Below are 18,714 nucleotides of genomic sequence, written 5' to 3' on the forward strand. Positions count from 1 at the left end.
GGAATTGGAATCGGTGATTGCTGTACTGTACTTTGTCTCACACCGGAGCTCTTCCCCCTTTTCCACATTTTGGCAAGTTAACTGTCCAAAGTGTGACCTGTGAAAAGAAAGTGAACCATTAGTACAATAATAAAACCAGACACCTGCGTTTTTTAACTGAACTCAAGTAGTGTATCTACGCTCTGCATGGCTTGCATTAGTTTGGCCAAAAAGGTACAAGTCCTATTTTCCAAATCATGGAAAATAGTATTACAACACAGTATAAGGTAATAGTCAGCGTAATACATTGCTTGAGTTTACTTCATTTACAACAAGAGCAATCTACAACATGCTTTTTTCTAGTTTGGTTTCATATTTCATTATATTTCATAGCTTCGGCAAACCATTTGTCAAAATATCAAATATACCACTAGAATATATATTCAGATATTTTCATTATTTAACTCTATGATTGAGTCATAAGTTCAGTTACTCATATCTTACTGCCAGGCCGACTGAATCTGTATATGAGTACATAGATGTAAAATATGTGTGAGATACAAAACTTTCCATCCCAGCACTTTCCTCAGTTCAAAGAAAACTGAAATATATATTTAAAGTATTTAGTTTGTTCTCTGAAGTCAATATTGGAAGCCTTTCTTTTTACTGTTACATACCAAGTATTGTTCAACTGAAAAACAAAGATTATGCACTTATTGCCATTCTCCGGATGAATCTCCGGCTTACAGACTTCAAGACCATGGTCACTCAGAGGTCAAGTCGTACTGAGTGCAAGATAAACACTGATGATGCGCCGCTCCAAAGCTAAAGTTAGCTGCGATCCTCTAATAACCTCATCACTGTCTGACCGCAGACTATTGCTGCTCTGAAATCTCCATTGTCAGAGGTCAGATGCTCAGTATTTGATGTTGTCAACTGTATCTGCACAGCAGTGACATACAAAATGATAATTTGACAAAATTAGGGACAGTGAAGGGAGGGAGCTCCATTTTCCAAGTAATACTGCTCATAAATTTGTACAATATTAAGCGTGTATTTTAACATAGATTGAGAATCAACGGTGTGTATGTATATGTATATATACATGATAGAAAACTGAAAGAAAGTATTAGTCTCTCACACACCACCATTCCTACAGTACACAACAAATGAAGAGTGAACTTTGATTGTGTTTCTCTCACTCCTCTCCAGCGTACCATGTTAAATCCCCAGTGTTTCTCTTTCCATCTTTTCACTAACTCAAATCCTCCTGGATATCATAAACAAAGTGAGGTCTGACCCACAGTCACAATGTGCCCTTTGTTCACACAAAGCCACAAACAAATAGAGAGGAAGAGTGGTTTACCTGTCTCCAGCTCTGTCCTCACACCCACTGAGGCTGTGAAACGGGTTTATAGGTTCGATATATACTTGCTGCCTCCTGGGTTTTACTGGATATTCAATCCTTTGGGGAAAACTCGTTCACATTTGCTGTCTGCAAGCCTGTGCCTCAACAGTGGACTTTCAAGGAGAGGCTTCTTCCGTGCAGCCAGATGGATGCTCAAAGCGGGTGGGTTATTATTAAGGGGGAGTGGTGTGGGGGGTGGTGGTGGGGGCACTGCATGAGGTAAGGAGGGATGAATATAGCCAGAAGGAGAGGGGAAGGGCTACCAATGACAAGTTAGTGGTGAAGTGTATCTCTCATTGCAGTAATTACTGATGACAGTGTGCTCATCTTTCACAGAACAGTTGCTGACAAGAAGATGAAGGGTGGGTTCACTTGGTTTGTGGTATCTAATTCTTCTGTTTGACATCACAGATACCTGTCGGAGGAAAGAAGGAGCAAGTTGTATAGATGTACATTCAGAGTGTTAATTGTGTCAAAAGAGCCCGACGGATGAATCATTTGGCCGATAAAAACACATTTCACAGACATGTTTGTATCTGAGTTCATGTTTGCTGATGTGTGCCAATATAAAAAAGACCTTAATTTAAGTTTGATATATTTGTGTTTTCTTTTTATTGGTAATCATTATAGTTATTAATATTGGCTAAAGTTAGTTATATTTGTTACCTTCATAATAAAATTTAAAGGGTAAAATATCATGCCGCATTTACATTTCTTTGTCATAAATGTTTTATAAGGATATATTAGGAATTATTGGCAATTTTATTTGGGGACATTTTTGTATTGGAATTTTTTTACTACCTAATATCGGGGACAGCATGGGCCTCCAAAGATTCATGTTGGTTGGATTCTAATTAAAATACACAGATTACACTTTGAGCTGTCACCCTAGGCTGTAATTTCAAATATAGGTAATTTAATGATGACCTTGGTTTGTAGGTAACAGGCATTGTTGTTAATCTGGACTCTGACACTAATACAAGAATGTGGCCGGACGTCAAACCCTATTGGTCTTTGCTGTGGTACGATGTCGAAACCTCCATGTTGAACTTCATCCTTGCTTGGATAATAATGAGTATCACATGTTGTGAACAAGTCTCTCATCCCCTTGTAGGCTGTGCTATAATCATATTACCTAATCAAGGTTATGGCATTTATTTGGTATAAGTTGTCATTGCTCGAAGTTGTGTGTGTGACTTTGGACAGATAAGGTCAAATGAACTATGAGGCATTAAGGCTCTCAAGGTCAAGCACCAGATTGTTCATTGCACTCATCGCATAACTATTCAAACTATGTAGACTTTCTGCCTTTTTAAAATGTGTAACGTGCACCAGCTGCGATGCAAAGGTGATAAACATCAGTGGCTGACTTTAACACGCTTTGTTTTTACAGTTGCTGATCTAATTTCCTTATGGGAGCTGACTATATTTAATTCCTGTTATGTCCTCTCCATGGAAACTTGTTTGTTTTTTTTACCACATTAGAAGCGTGGCTCTTGAAATGGATCCCCTGATTTTTTTTTTTTTGTTTAGCTCCACCAATAGGTCAAAATTTACTTGTTCAACACTTCAACACAATGACTACTAAAGTAAAGATCAGGGTTTCGTCCTGTGATAGTGAACAAAATCTGCTTCAGTGAAATGGCACACCATGGAAACTGCCGTGGATGGAATAATACATCGAAAGACAACATGTCGGAGGTGTCTGTCTCAACAGGACGGGCATAGCATCGACCAGCACAAGATACAAAGGGTGCCAACGTCCTGTCATGCTTGTCCTTCCACACGCAGAACCTCTAATGCATCTGAATAGGCTCTTGAGTAGACCTGAGCCCATATAAACCAGCTGGATTATGAATTAAACCCCCCCAGCATACCCTCCTGATATTGACGAAATGTCATGCTGCATAGCTTTCATTCCAGTCATGAGGAACCACAGAGAGCTGCCGCCGAAGTGCTAACTAGACAGCCTGGCTTGACTCCGTGGTGTAGGTTGCTATTCTGAGGGAAACCTCAACAGTGCATCAGCTGAGGCCTTGTCACTCACTCTTCAATGGGGAATGTTCTTAATTGGGCGTCTCTGGTGCATTCTGGCCTGTAAATAATCAAAAATGGCTAATCCCAACAAGCCATGAGGCTTTTTGAGCACTGGTAACACTAAATGATTAGACTAGAATGGCACTCAATGGAGCGCGTGCCTCCTCTAAGGCCCAACAGGTTTTTAAATACATTCCAGCTCCACCAAATTGAACACACACGTAAATATCTGCGCCCTTAATCACTTATTTAAATTATAAAGCTCGTGGATCTGCTTAAAAATGTAATGGGATCTTTCTTTGACCATTTACCGTGAATTATCATCTGAGCTAAAGCTACTTACCTTTCTAGAACATAAAGGATGTGAAGTAGGATATCATGCAACCTGGGCATTATGTGCCAGTGGGTGGTATATAACAAATGCTTTACTTATTTATTTGTTGGGTAAAAATAACGCTTCATAAATAGATTCTTACATCATGTCTTGAAAGGAACATAATGAGAGCAGGGGTCCTTTTGTGCTTGTTTTCTACATGAGCATGAGCATATTCTTTCTATTCCTAATAGAACATTATGAAGCTCTTTAACCCTTTTCTTCCTCTGTAATGTCCTGGTTCCAGGGCCAGGCTGTTTCTCTCCTTTTATAAAGTGACTCGCAGCCGCCATTTTAAGAAGCTCACACAAAGTTGGCTATCCAAAGCTTATCAAATATATAGTACTGCACACTGTGCTTCATGAATCCTGCATGAGATTTAGTAGAGTTGCAGTCCAGAGTTTATAAAACATGTTCAGCAACATAGGTGTCTATTGGTTCATTTTTTATCCTTGTATTCTTCTTCTTCTTCTTTCGACCTCATCATTGTATGAGACTCTGGTTGGGAAGCTTTAAGGTTTTGATATTGTCTTTATTATTGTTTAATTTCACATGTGCTATCAACACCACATCTGTAAATAGAGATGGTTTGACCCGACATTTACCTACATTGTTTTATTACAGCTGCCTGACACTTCATAGTGTTTTAGACCATGTCTTACTCAAAGAGCTGTGATGCCTTGATACATAAGGCACCTCTCATGGCCACTGCGATGCTGATGAAATAAATCAAAGGGATTGTGACACTCACATTTATTGTCATCTACTCAAGATAGTAATTTCTGTATGGATGGTGTAAATTGGCTTTTGCCAAGAAATGTGGTCAGTGAAATTTCGGCGAAGGGGTCCGGGTCCCTCAATTCCGGGCGTCTGACCAGCGCAGCCAAAGCATCTTTGCTCAGTAATGAAAAGCTATTTTTGATGAGATTACCAACAACTAGTGGTGATCTTGTGTCCACAACAGAAAAAGCCAAACATATTCAGCTTTGATTTGATCGGGCTTATGCAACTCAAATTGGGTAACTGATTTAAACAGTGCGTTGTTGTGGCTTTGTAAAGACCCATTTCAGGACAGTGGAGGAGCTGTAAATAGCAGCAATATCCTTCCTGCCACAAGGTGGCTGCAGTTCACTTAGTCGTGATTTTTCATCTTATGCTACAATAACGTTTTAAGCAAGTCTTCATGTTCATTTGACCAGTTTTCATCTCAAACACTCAGTGCATGTAATTTCTTTATTGTAAAAAAATTGGGCTGCATTTCTTGTTTTCTCTGAACATCAGAAACAGAATAACAAATGTTAACAACAGTATAACATCTATTAGCAACAAATGTAAAATATGAGCACAAATGCAGCTGTGCAAACTTCAACTCGCTGGCACTTACCATGTGATTTTGAGGAGAAGCTGTCACATGACGTATAAAGCTTTCATGTGATGCTAAATTGTCATTACTATTAACAGTAATTTCAACCACACAGTCGGTGATGCAGGACAAACCCTCTTAATGTGTTAATTATACATGTTTGCACATTTTTTCATGTTGGTAATGACACAGACACCGTTGATCATTTCAAATACCCCAGGATACTGTATTTGATTATTACTGCCCAGATGTTTCATTTTTCCACTGATGATTATCTATGATTTCATGTGGTATTTAAATCGATGGTTTGACATTATGGAAAACTTGGTTATTCTCCTACTTACGAGAAGATAAATCCCACTCAACAACCAGCTGCTGTCTGTACATCACATATGAATCTAAAGCAGCGTAACATAAAGAGTGAAATCAGGCAGAACTGCGAACCTGGCTATGCCCAATGCTAATAAAAAAAAAGCTGGCTGCAGCTCTGATGGGGGAGGCTCTGCTCTTATTTCTTTAATGGTAGTGGGGACATGTGGGTGATGTCTGACTGCCTGGCGACATCACTGTGGTGACAAGATAGGAAGTCTCTGCTCTGGGCTTTAGAGGTGAAAAATCCAGTTCCTTACAAACAGTAATATTGGTGGCTTATCTTTTAAATGTTAAGAAAAGCACTTCTACTTTTCCCCATATTATCAAAAATCATAATCAAAGCATTAAAAAAAATAGTATTGCAGTTGTAAAGCTGCTGAATTCTCATTTTAGATTATCGGATGCTCTTTATTTGAATCACAATGAGATCAAATTTCTCTTAACTATGAAGCCTCATTGTTTTTATAATGTCTCACCTAAAAGTGATGATCGTTAGAATTGTGTTTTGTACTTTTTCTATTGGGAGAAATGAGATCCTTCTCTGACGGTTCCTCCGTTGTTAGTCTTGAGCATCTTTCAGTGTAGACATTACTTTCCATAATTTTAATGAATTAACATCACAGTGACTTATGACATTTATTCGCTTTATATAGTTATGGCCTCTTTTCAGTGTTAATTACAGGCAGATCTTAGAAACGAGTTCTTGCATAATGTTACACTTAACTGTATATAAATCAGCTAAAGATTGTGCTACAGAGCTGAAAATATAATATACCTAAAATAATATATATATTAAAAGTATAATATACCGAACTTACTATAATAGAATAATAAGTTCTGTACTGAAAACCCTCAAAGCTGTGGTAAGAAAACTCATCTCACTGACAAAATCCTCTGGATGAGTATCAGCCACGAAAAGGATATGACTTAAAAGTCCACTGGCAATAAAAAGAAGAAGCAAAAATTGGTCCCTATCTTTTACTGAGGTTGCTCCCCTGCCATGGATTACTCTCTAAATCCTCATCACGTCTTCCTGGTGGCCCGTCTCCATCCTCATTACTCACAGCTCCGAAGGCTCCAAGCTTGATTAATTCTACTCTCACAAATAATCTCATTTGAATCATGTACTTAAGAGCCGACCAATCACCGGAAAAAGCAGAACATAACTAGGAGCTTATTGGGCGGAATGGCATTCAGTGAAATTTCCCTCTGCCAAAAATATGAGGATTTATAAAGGTGTGTTCTCGGTAGTGGCCTTTGTATTCATCCAGTAGGATCAACACCATGTTGCAGTGATATCAAAGAGCCACAGATTCGCACGGACAAAGCACAGTCCTCCACATCTGTTTGTTCTGGATTGACGAAATATCATTAAATATTCATTTTTGTATTGACTGCAGCTGCACAAATTACGTTATACAGGTGGAGCATGCAACAAAAATAATCTTGTGCCTTCACCTTTATGTGCATTTTGTGTTTTAGTATTATTGTCGAGGTAAAATGCAGATTCTGTTGTCTCAGCCTGTAGCTCATGTGCTGAATTTTAAGTTGTACCAGCAGGTTCTCTGTCGGATACGTGCAATGAGTGACTCACACTGATGTTTGGACTCATTTTACATTTAAAAATCAGGTTGGACTTCTTTTCCTACAGATTCCACAAGATGGCAGTAGATTTCCTTCCTGAGCACTCATTGTGACATTTAAAACCACTGTCCTGGAACAATTGCAATATGTAAATCAACTCCTTGAGACCCAAAATCATAAGAAGCCCACTCTTTGTAATTCTGTAGGTGTCCAGCAATTTGGTGTGTATATATAACATATTATTGTAACATTAGGCAAAACCTATTTTCTTTCTCACGTTGGATCAATGCATTTTCCCTCACCAGGTGAAACTGGAGATAAATACAGCTTAGACCATTACATAAGCTTATATCCAGATTTGATTCAGTAATTTGTCTTCATTGAATTTCAGACTATTTCCCAATGCAGTGAATAACTCATTTTACTGGATGAGAAAGGCACAGTGTGAGGATGTGTCAGGGCTATCTCGGCGAGATGAAATGAAAAAGCTCTCCGATGAAATGTGAGACGGCCATTCTTTTACTGTGACCCAACAACTGCACATTGCTCGTTAAAAACCTTAAGACCACCTCTGACGTGCAGACTTCTCACATAACTGTGTTTATTAACTGAACCATATTAGTTATTGCTGAACTTTATCAGCACTCACTTTTAAGGTCTCCTACAATAATCATATGATTGATGGAGACCACTTGAGCTGTGGCTTTTCTTTTGAATCTGCTTGAACAGTTTTTTTCCCCCTGACTGGTTTGCACAGACTTTTAAAACTTTTTCTTCCTGTGCAGTTTCAGGAAATGACACAATTGTCTTGAATCCATCACTTTAGCCGACAGCTGAGGGTCATTGAACCCAGCATTCGTATCAACAAACATGTAAACAACTTAACCAAATACTCACGAGAGAACACAAATGTTGCACTGGAATAATGGTTCTGTCATGGTTACACCTGCATGGAAATCACTTGTCAAAATCCGTGTCTCCATGGGGAAGCGTTTGTCATTTAAAAACAGGTGTTTGTGTCACATATGAAAGTGTAATTGGGTCCAGGATAATTGGCCCAAATATTTTCGGTTGCCTCTTGGAAAAAAGACGATAATCAGGCCCAGCATCGCTCCTCATGAACAGTCGCTGTCATATCGTCAGTGACTGTAAACGTGGCAACTAAAATCAAATCAGCTTCATCATCTCCAGTCCCCAGTAGTGAGTAACTGCAGCCTGTTGCCCCCTGTGCTAATTTTAAAGCTCTGTCTGCCTTCTGTCTCTGGTGTTGTGTATACGAGACATCTGCATTTCATTTATGACCACCAGCATTGACCCTCAGTGGTTAACATGATTAGCATCATGCAAATCTAATCTGATCTTAATTTTTATTCTCCGTGTAAAGAGCTTGTGAAATGTTCGATCTAACAAAGAACAAACCATATTTGAACAAATTTTTTTTATAGTAGAGATTGTAGAATTGTAATCCAACAGACACTCATGGTTTACCAATATGAGTAGATGACTAATACAAAATATATGTGTATATAAGTGTTTATTAAGTAGTGTTGATATAGAACACAGATTGGATGTAATCTATTTACAAAAGATAGAGATAAACATTCTCAAACCTGACATATGTATTACAAGTACATTTTCTAAGAAATAACATGGCCCTTGGTTCCAGAGAGGCATGAAAGGCCTTCCTGGAACATCAGTAAGTTGTAGCATCTATCAAGTGTCTGCATGGGAGGCTGACTCCCCGGCCTGAGTTTGGCGATGGGGGTATGTGGGCACGGAGGCAGCTCAGAGAGCACCTCCACCTGAACCAGGGGAATAATCAGTGCAGCTAAGGGCTGTTGGCTGATTACTCCTCAGGTTTAAGAGCTGCCACAGGGAGACACACGGGAGGAACTTGTGAGACACACAGAGAGACAGAGACTGAGCTTTGAGTTTATGTTTAGCTTGATTTATGTTTGCTAATGTGTTTGAGAGAAATAAATGATGTTGAAAAGTGAATGGTTCGTCTCTGGCCGCTGTGGGGAGACCCCGGTGGCATCGGCAATTGCCACACACAGCAAATGCAATTTAAAATAAATGGCGGTTTACGGTCTTTACAACTGTCGGGCACATTTACTCTGGTCCACAGATAAACACACATTATTGCTGCTTGACCTATTCAGGCACATTACCTGTTTATCACAAACTTCACAGGCTTTTAGTAATTATACAAATGTAGCAAAAGATTTGAATGTTTTTAGCCCACTTATGAAGTGAAGCCAGGACACAGGGTTATTACTGCATCCATGTGCAAAGTCCTTAGTTTGAACTCAAATATTTGGCTGGTTTCTCCACCTAACACAAAAAAAGGGAAGCAATTTCAGACTTCTTTTTTTTAAAGTGAGGATTCACATGGCAGTTTGATTTGTGATGAAACTGGCGAGATTGTTCCTGGTGATGTGTGGTGTCAGTGGCTCCCTATCTCTCAGCAAATCCTGGTCCATCAGCCAACAGAACACGCTTCAGTGAGATCATGATACTTAACCATCCACTTAACAAGATGGCACAGCAGCAGCAATTTAGGGGGGGAAAAAAGAGCCGTGAGAGTGCCTATCAGTCTTTGAACTATACAGCTTAACCACATCTCTGCAGAAGACCCACTTAATACAGAAGATAGCAGATAAGCAATCCCGAAAATTCTGAGGCCACAAGTTGAACATCTCAAAAGCTCTGCTATTAGAGAGTCTATGTCGAAGTTATACGGCAATGTGCAATGCATCAGAATTATTGACAAGGATTTTTCATAGCTGGCCTATCAGTTCCAGTATTTTCTAGATGTACAATAAAAGTACACAAAGCTATTTAATATAAAATCACTTACCGTGCATTTAGCTCATTTGATTAATTGTCAGATTGTTTTCATTTATCTATTTCTGATTGAAATGGATTGAAAAGGAAAGGGAAAAGGGAAAGTGCATCACTCCTATCCACTATACGCTTTAGAGACCACATTTGAAATTTCCAAGTAATGGTCAAAATATAATAATGAAGGTGATTGCAAATTGATTAAAGAAAAAAAGAAATCAATTTCTGCACCTATCACCCAGGAGAGCCGCTGGCACCTTCTCATTATATTCTATCGTCTCTCATCTTGTAATTTATGTTTTTACCACAGAATCATTTAACTTGACAATGACTTTGGGAAAGTGACACTCGACCGAGTGTCTCTCCTGATGTCAGTCATTACAAATGTAGGTTAGATTGAGGCCCGCCTCTCAGGACAGCCTGACACCCGTATCCTTTTCACTCATCTGTTTCGTCCGCCAACGTCTCGAACCACTGAACCTGTCAATAAAAACACAGTTTCACCCGCCACCTTCCCACTGCTCATCTGCTGCTGTCGCGGGTCACAGGGACCAGACCAATCTAACACTTTTCTAATCAAGAGGTCACCCTTTATCATCTCCAACTGACAGCTTTAAGTAGCCATAAATAAGCGTGGGCCGAACTCCTCATTTGTCATGTGAGGCCCTGCTCGCTGTATATCTCCCCCGTTAGAGACCATAGCTCTTCTTTACAGCTCCTGCCTTAAGTAGGCAATGCTGGGGAACGACTGTAACAAATAATCCTGTGATAATAATGGGCCTCTGCTCCTCAACGATGATGAAAGGAACCCGTCATAAAAATACCTTTTTAAGCTTTCATTTTATTAAACACCGGAGCCTCCATTAGCATCGCGGAATTTATACTGTGGTGGCTTGTTGAGAGAAGATTTCCAGCCTGCCAAGGAAAAAAGATGTGATACATTCACCCTCCACCGTCCTGGAGAAATTTCTCATGACTACAGGTTCCTTCTCATTACTTTTCTGGTTTCAAGGTTTCATACTCAGGGAGGTAATCGCCATATTATTAAAAAAACACAAAACACAAACCACATCCCAACTTCAAGCATCCAGCAGCAACAAAAGACACCAAATTTTCTTCATCACCAGTAATGGATGAAAGAATGTGCTTCACTTACGTAATTTAAATTTGATTTGTGAACATATTCAGATCCATTTGTGCGCCATCGTTTGCACTATACGTTTCATTATTATTATCATTCGTTATCTGTGTGACGCAAACTTTATACACCACCACACCTTACACCTCATCTATGAGGGAGTCTGGGATTAAAGATACCTCCACACTCATTCATCTTTTTAAAAAAATGGAATTACTTTTTGTGGAGCTTTGCCGGTTCTCAAATGTTGTGTGTCAAAATCCCAGTTAAGATTATAACTATTGACGGCTGAGCTCCATTCTCATCCCACCTAAGCTATCCAGACACTGGCGAACCACTGGTGTCAACTGGATGAGCAGGTAATTGTAAGCTTCTCACCCAGTGAGCCGCTCAAACACATCCAACACAACTGATGGTGTGGAACTCACACACAAGTGGATGTAGTGAGACGTCCCAGTTTATTCAGGCCTGATTGTCACGAGCATGTTTATTAGAGCTGTAACAGAGTGTGGATCATCTCGGTCGACTCATCATCGGCACTTCTAACCGATTATCTTGACTCCAGAGTTGGGGTTAGGGTTGGTGCGTGGGGTGTCATCTCTCTTATAATTTGCATGTTTATAAACGTGCGTTATTATTCACTCCCCTGCACATGTAGTGTACATGATTCTTCTGTTTTACCTCAAAGGTCTTGTTGTTATGACTGCGTTGATCACCTGAAATGTGACAACACATGATTTCCAATCAGTCAGAGAAAGATGGCATCGTGGTCACTGTAGCGAGGGGTTAGGGTTTCATTAGCGACCAGAGTGTCTCTCCTGCCAGGCAGCTGACAGTGCTGTCTGCCGGACACCAGAGCTGAGAGAATTGTAGTCGCCAACGCCAACGAGTAACGCTGACCTGACTTGCTATGTCCGGTTTCCATCACCTGTCTCTATTTCTGTCACCGTTAGTTTTGTGGTTCAGTTATTTTAAGACATGACTCGGTTTGTAAAGTCTCCAGTCTGCCACACTGTTGCTCCTGCAGTGGTCCGTGTTCTGTGAGGCAGCTGAAAAAAAGAGAAGGGAACCAACGTGAGCATATTGTAAATCAGTCAATTCATCGTGTTCTAGGAAAGGGCTGTGCAGGGAGACTGGGTGATGATATTAAAGCTATTCCAGTCATTTCTTCTGGTCTAATGCTGTCCAATGTGAATCAATGAGTATATTTTAAATAATATATCTACATTTTCAGCTACTAACAGTGTCTCCATTGATTTACTAGTCACTGCTTACCAGGGAGGAAACACAAGTAATCTTTTCCTGATAATGCATAGCAGGATCCTAAATATAACATTTTCCTCACACTTTTTCTGTCGTAGCTATCAGAGATTCTCAACATGCCATTTAAAGGGAGGTAAAGGGAAGGAAAATATCACTTAATTCACAACCAACCCAAGGCCCTTTAAAACCTCACATTTACTTTTCTTTCTCATAGCCGGTAAGTGGGCAGAAATGATGTGCCTGACACTGAGCACAAGGTTCTCCTGCATAATTCTCAGGAATAAAATTCTATGAGACAATACGATAGACAAAATGTATGCATTTCATTCTTTCAAAATAACAGTGAATTCAAACAAACTTGCAGTACAATACCATCAATAAGAATGAAAAAAAACAATGCAAATCAAATTAGGACAATTAGGTCACAGTGACTGTTGAAGCAGTAAATGAGGATTAATGAGTATGTAAGAATAATTACGAAGATATAATCTGTTGTAATTTCTTGTATGGTTTCACAGGGGCATTGCGCTGACTTGTAACCACTACTTAATGAGAACAGCTTTATTAAAATACTGTATGTGTGAGCGCAGAGTAGGTTGTGAAGAGCAAACCAATGTGCTCCTTTAGAAAACAAGAGCATCAGTTGTTTCAGTAAATACCTTTAAAACATGTTTATAATCAAGTGACAAAGTGCTCTGGCAGCTGAAGTGACTTAGTTTCCCATCAGGAGAGAAGGAGGAAGTCAAGTGACATTAATGGAACAAGGACTGCAGAAGGAGCAGGTTGAGGGTGAATGGATGGGTCAACAAAACATCAGACTTAACATGAGAGACCGCTGGTTCTTTACCTGTTTCTGCTTTGTACCTAAATCATATCAAGCTCAAGCCACAGCAGTGTAAGATCAGAAAACTGTTTAGTCATGATAAGCTCTACTGAAATCTGAGATATATGGTAAGAAGTTTTGATTAGTCTGAGATACCTAACATCAAATCAGGGTAACTGTATGAAACTAATACTCTACACCAGACTAAGTGTTCATTTTTAAACATTAATATCCCGAGGCATGGGGAAAGTGGTAATCATTCCAGACAACATCACGAGATGGCCGCCTGTTGAAAAGCGATTTATAAGGTGGATGGCTGCCTGGGTCTGAGCCCCATGAAACACCTTGTTCGGTATGCACTGCTGAACACAGTTAAAGAGGAACGTGCCCACAAGGTGCAGGTGTCTGTGGGTTTCTCTGAACGCCGAGACCTGTGTGAGAAAGTGTTTTAAACTGGAGGCTAATTAGAAATAAATGTGCTGTTGATTTAAACATTTTAAGTGTGGAGTTAATGATGAATAATTGAAGGTAATTGGGTCTTAATGGAACTCACAGGTGTCACCTTCACACATGTACTCCAAACAGAGTAGTTAATCACTGGTTGTGTGTTTGTAGCATGCTGCTGCATACAGATTACACTGAGCAACAGAACAACGCAGTACATATCCCCCTGGTAGCTTTGCTTTTGACCCATCCTGTGTGAAATGCCTTTCTAACTGGACTGACAGGCACTGAAGTTTGGCAGTAAATGAGACTTGAACTGAGCGGGTGAACTCTAATCTTCAATATCTTGTCAAGAGCAGAGTCTAATATAACAGCTATAAGTTTTCCAGGAAATCGCTGAAAAAGTCTTTCACACCTAATATCAAAACTTTCAGAACAACAACAACAACATCCAGCAAAGGTTGGAGTAAAGTTGCCTCCACTGCTCTTATTGTAACCTTTTATGTGTGTTGTCACAAGATTGATTTTTTTATTCAATCCTGTCAATCAATTAATTATGTTTCCGTGATTATAGTCTCAGAATGCTCATTAGTAATGTGAGACACTAGTGTCCGTCCACCAATTCATTGTGTTTTCAGTTGATATTGTCTCTGGGGTGGTTTTAATTTTCTTTACTCTCCTGATGAGTCCCCTGTGGTTTCCTCAATAATCAGTGTAACGACTCAGACTCAATTTTCCAGTATACCGACACTGTTATTGAGTGAGAGATCAATAGCAATGATGGTTGTTATGGGCTCAAATCAGGGTCAAACTGATTTTGAGCTTGTTAATCTTCAAAAATTTGAAGTTGTAAATCAAGCTTTGTAAACCTGTAAAAAAAAAAATAGGCTTAATGAGTTATTCAGGTTTGTGTTTGTTTAAAAAAAAGTGTAGTCAATTTCTAGATGGGCATTTATTATGCTGTGTATGTTTGCAAACCCACAGGCTGGGGCAGTGTTCTTCCATCTGAGCAAATATACCACCTCTGAATAACTAATTGGCTTTACAATCTGTATCTGTACATTTTACATTTTTGAAGTATCTTATCACTTAAATTCAAAACCATTCTGCCTTGTCTAACATCAGGATGAAAGAAAATGATTCCACCTACAAGGCTAAAAACACTTTCAGTGGTGTGGTTGCACCTCTTAGTAGTTTTCATTCATTATCACAGAAATGCAGGTAAAATAGAAACATGTTGTTGTCCATTTTTTGTTTGTTGCCTAGCAACATTGTTTGCATAATTAAAGCCAAGCATATTGTCATGGGTGTATCCCCATGCTGCAAATTAGAAATAAATTTAAAGAATGTGAGACCAGCATTGAAAATGATAAAATACTCAATTAGGATGCTTGTCTTGGGCAATCAATGCTGACACTAATCCTAGTTGTGTAGTAACAGCCTGTAAGAGACACTGTGAAACGAATGTATTTGCAATGAGGCAGTCATGGTTTCAATGGTCAACCTTATATCTTACATTTTCTATTGTTTGGGGAATTTCAACAGGGTCAAAAAGCCCAGAGCAAGGGCAGTTTCACAAGTGCACAGAAGCAGCCTGAGTGTGAGAGGAAGGACTCAGACTGAAGCACAGATTGATTGTGTAGTAAGATCTGAGTAGCGACAAACAGGGAGGGACGTTTTGAGAGCGAGGGAGAGTATTGCAAAATCTGAACGTGATGTGAAGAAACGATTCTCTACAAAAACAGACCAGGCTCTTGAATAATACAAGAAACAAGTGCCATGGTGGGGTAGTAAGGTCAAATTGGAGGAGAGCGCTATCCAATATCATGTCATGAGGGACCATGAAATGCCAATTCAATTAAGTTGCCAGACTTGTCTTATATTTCAACTACAACAATGTCACAAGACCTCTGCTTGTTTTCATGCATTGGATCAAATTTCTCACTTGTCAGCGTGATTCTGATTTCTCTTGAGCACACGGGTTACTTTGTGGTTTTGTACCCCACTTGAAAACAGCATTATGTAACAATAGCATTCATATTAATGCGACATCCAGAGAGCAATGTTGATGTGGTGAAATATTGATGGCAGGAGAATTTTGTGCTCAGCATTTATTTAGAGCTCAACAAAAACCAGGAAGCCCCTGTTTCAGTACTCTGATGAGAGATTCAGGTTGTGTTGCGGCTCTGTGGCGCTCATGTCAGTGATGTTTTTGAGATTTCCCCCCTGTTCTCAACGGACGGTAAATGGTCGTTCATCTCAAACCAGACTCTCTGGTGTATCATTACATGTGAGTATGTCAGGAGCTGTCATTTGCCTCTACATTGTTTTGTGCAGGTCAACAAGATCAGTTTGAAACTGCGACACACCAACCCACTGAGGCAGCTACATGTTTACATGTTTGTAGGAACAATTTCAGGGTTAGGGTTATTTATCGATTTAAGATAAATTCATGTTTGTTTTTATCAAGTCTTTGCACATGTCTCCTTTGACTTTGAATTCCTTATGCACAAAAAATAGAATGTGCATCTGTTGTGAAAACATCAAAATGAAATCCAATCGTATTTGGCGTATTTCACATATTTAATATGCTGCCATTGGTTTTGGAAGATATATTGATTATAAAAAAACAAGATAGATATTGTCTCGTTGCAAAATAAACTTGCAGGATGTCCTCCTATGTGTTTCTAAATCTATAGAGACTTGGAGCAGGTGGTTTTTATAGCTGAACAGAAATGTCACAGCATGAATATACAACCATTTTTATTGGGGCTGCTGAAATGATATCAAGGGAGGAGAGGAAAGCTGCATTGTTTACCCGGGCCAGACGAATAGAGGTCCAGAGAGCCAGTTTTTCATCCTGTCTTGTGGCACTGTGCACCAGCAGGTTTATAATAGCTCTGCTTAATGAGGGCTATGATATACCTCCACCACTTTATTGGCAGGACTTGGATTCTTTCCTCGTGTAGAAAACCATTATTCATTATAAAAGAATCCCTGGCTCCAAACAAGCCCTAATGCATTGCATCTGTGTGGACAGAAGAATGTGACCACGTATATGAAAATAGAAGCAGGAAATTCAATTCACTTTGCCCTTCTTGTAAATACTGTATAATGAAAAAAGGAAGCACTTGTACTACTGTGATGATGGGTTAGGTGCTGAGTGGCTGTCTGTGATCGCATCGTGCATAAAGGGAAGATACCAAATAGTATCATGGGGGAAGCAAGTGGCATGTTAAGTGTTTATATGTCAGTTTTGCTCATTGACCAATTATTAACTAGTAACTGATGAGGTTCAAATGTTATAATGAATGTGTGTCTGATACAAAATACCAAATCCTTTTTTAACAACAGGTAAATTTCAACTTGTGTGAACGGCAGCATAAACAGTTGGAAATGAGGATTCACACACCTGCAGTGCAGGCAGGCAGGCAGTGCAGGCAGTGCAGGCAGGCAGGCAGTGCAGGCAGGCAGTGCAGGCAAAACATCCATAGTTCCAAAGTTTTAGCATCTTAGGCATCAGTAGACAGCTTTTCTACTGAGATAACATGTCCACATGCTATGGGGTCAGTCTGTCCAAAGATTCTTTATTTTTTTTTAACAAATGAACCGATATTAATTTGTAAATGATCAGTATCCCTAATTATGTACTTAAAAGACTTAACTTTAAAAGAGAGTTTGATCTTAAGACCTAAGACTGCTAAATTTTTGCTCTAGGTGAACATTGAGAAGAGGATCAATCACTTACTTGGACACTCATTAAGTAGGGAGCTCTTCATGGCCATAGGATGTAACTGCGTTGATGTACAATATGTGTTTTGAGATAGATTTGAAATTACAAACCTTTTAAATAGGCCACTGACGATGAGAAATTGATATTATATAACACAAGAGTGCCAGACTATGATCGTTCAAACCAGCTATGTTTAGCAAAGCATACTTGCCTTTTCTGCTGAGTCTACAGCAGTTTTCTTTGCTCCTCTGTGCACAGCATTATGTGCCTTCATTTCTTTGCTGTGCTGTCTTAAGCCCCAGGTGGGCTTGGAGCTGGGGGGGGGGGCTCTTGTTCCATTGTGGGTTGTGTTTGATTTTACAACATGTGGTGAGACATTTCATCTTCTCATCCTGAGTTCTGGGCAAAGACAGGCTTTGCAAACACACTCTAATCCACCAGCAGCTCCACACAACAGACTCCAAAGCTTCCTGATTCCTCATATATCCTTTTAAATAACAATAAATATGACTCTTTCTTTCCGGTCCAAACAAGGCCTGCTGGAAAAGACTGGAGGCCTCATTCACTTTCTATTGAACTTTAAGTCATTCAGTGCAAATTAGCATATTTTCAAACTGCAAGGAACAATGGAAAACAGGAGTCTAATATTAATCATCACTTTTTCACAGAGACTTGCTTGGTATCATTAAAAGGGGGTGAGGCTCTGCGTAGAAAAGGAACCCCACCCACACCGGTGGTGGTTGTATGGGATGTAGAGCTGAGGATCCGAAATATGATGGAGATGAATGGGGGCTCGACCATGGATATTAGGACCGGAGGTGATTTAGGTGGAGTAGGGTCCCCAGAAAATGCCAGTATATAGAATTGTGAACAAATTAGACGTTAAGATAGTCTTGGTTTTAATAACTGTTTTAAAAGGATTAGGAGGCTGCTTGTCACCATGAAATTGGTTCCTAGAATCAGATCAGTGTCTCAAGGTTTGCTTTTATCGTGGTGTGTAATTTCAATTTACAAAGTTACCACACATTCACTCAGATTGTGTCCTGCTGGGAAACCTCAGAATACTGTCACTTCTCCCCTCCCTCCTCCCCGTGGAGCCTGTGGAGAAGGTTACTTTTTCAAACGCCCCTTTTAAATGCACTAAGAATAAACTCCTCATCATGTTGGGTTGTCAGTAGACGGTGCCTAGTTTGAAGAACACATTCACAAGGAATGACATGAACCCAGAGATTCTCCAGTGGTGTGTTTTCTCAACTAAACGCAACTTTACATGTTGTTGCAATTTCAACCCAGTTTGCTTTTTAATGCCTTTAAATGCCGGATAGTTCTTCTAATTATGCTGAAGAAATTGTG

This window comes from Hippoglossus stenolepis, chromosome 6 (genome assembly GCF_022539355.2).
Source record: "Hippoglossus stenolepis isolate QCI-W04-F060 chromosome 6, HSTE1.2, whole genome shotgun sequence".
NCBI classification, from domain to species: domain Eukaryota; kingdom Metazoa; phylum Chordata; class Actinopteri; order Pleuronectiformes; family Pleuronectidae; genus Hippoglossus; species Hippoglossus stenolepis.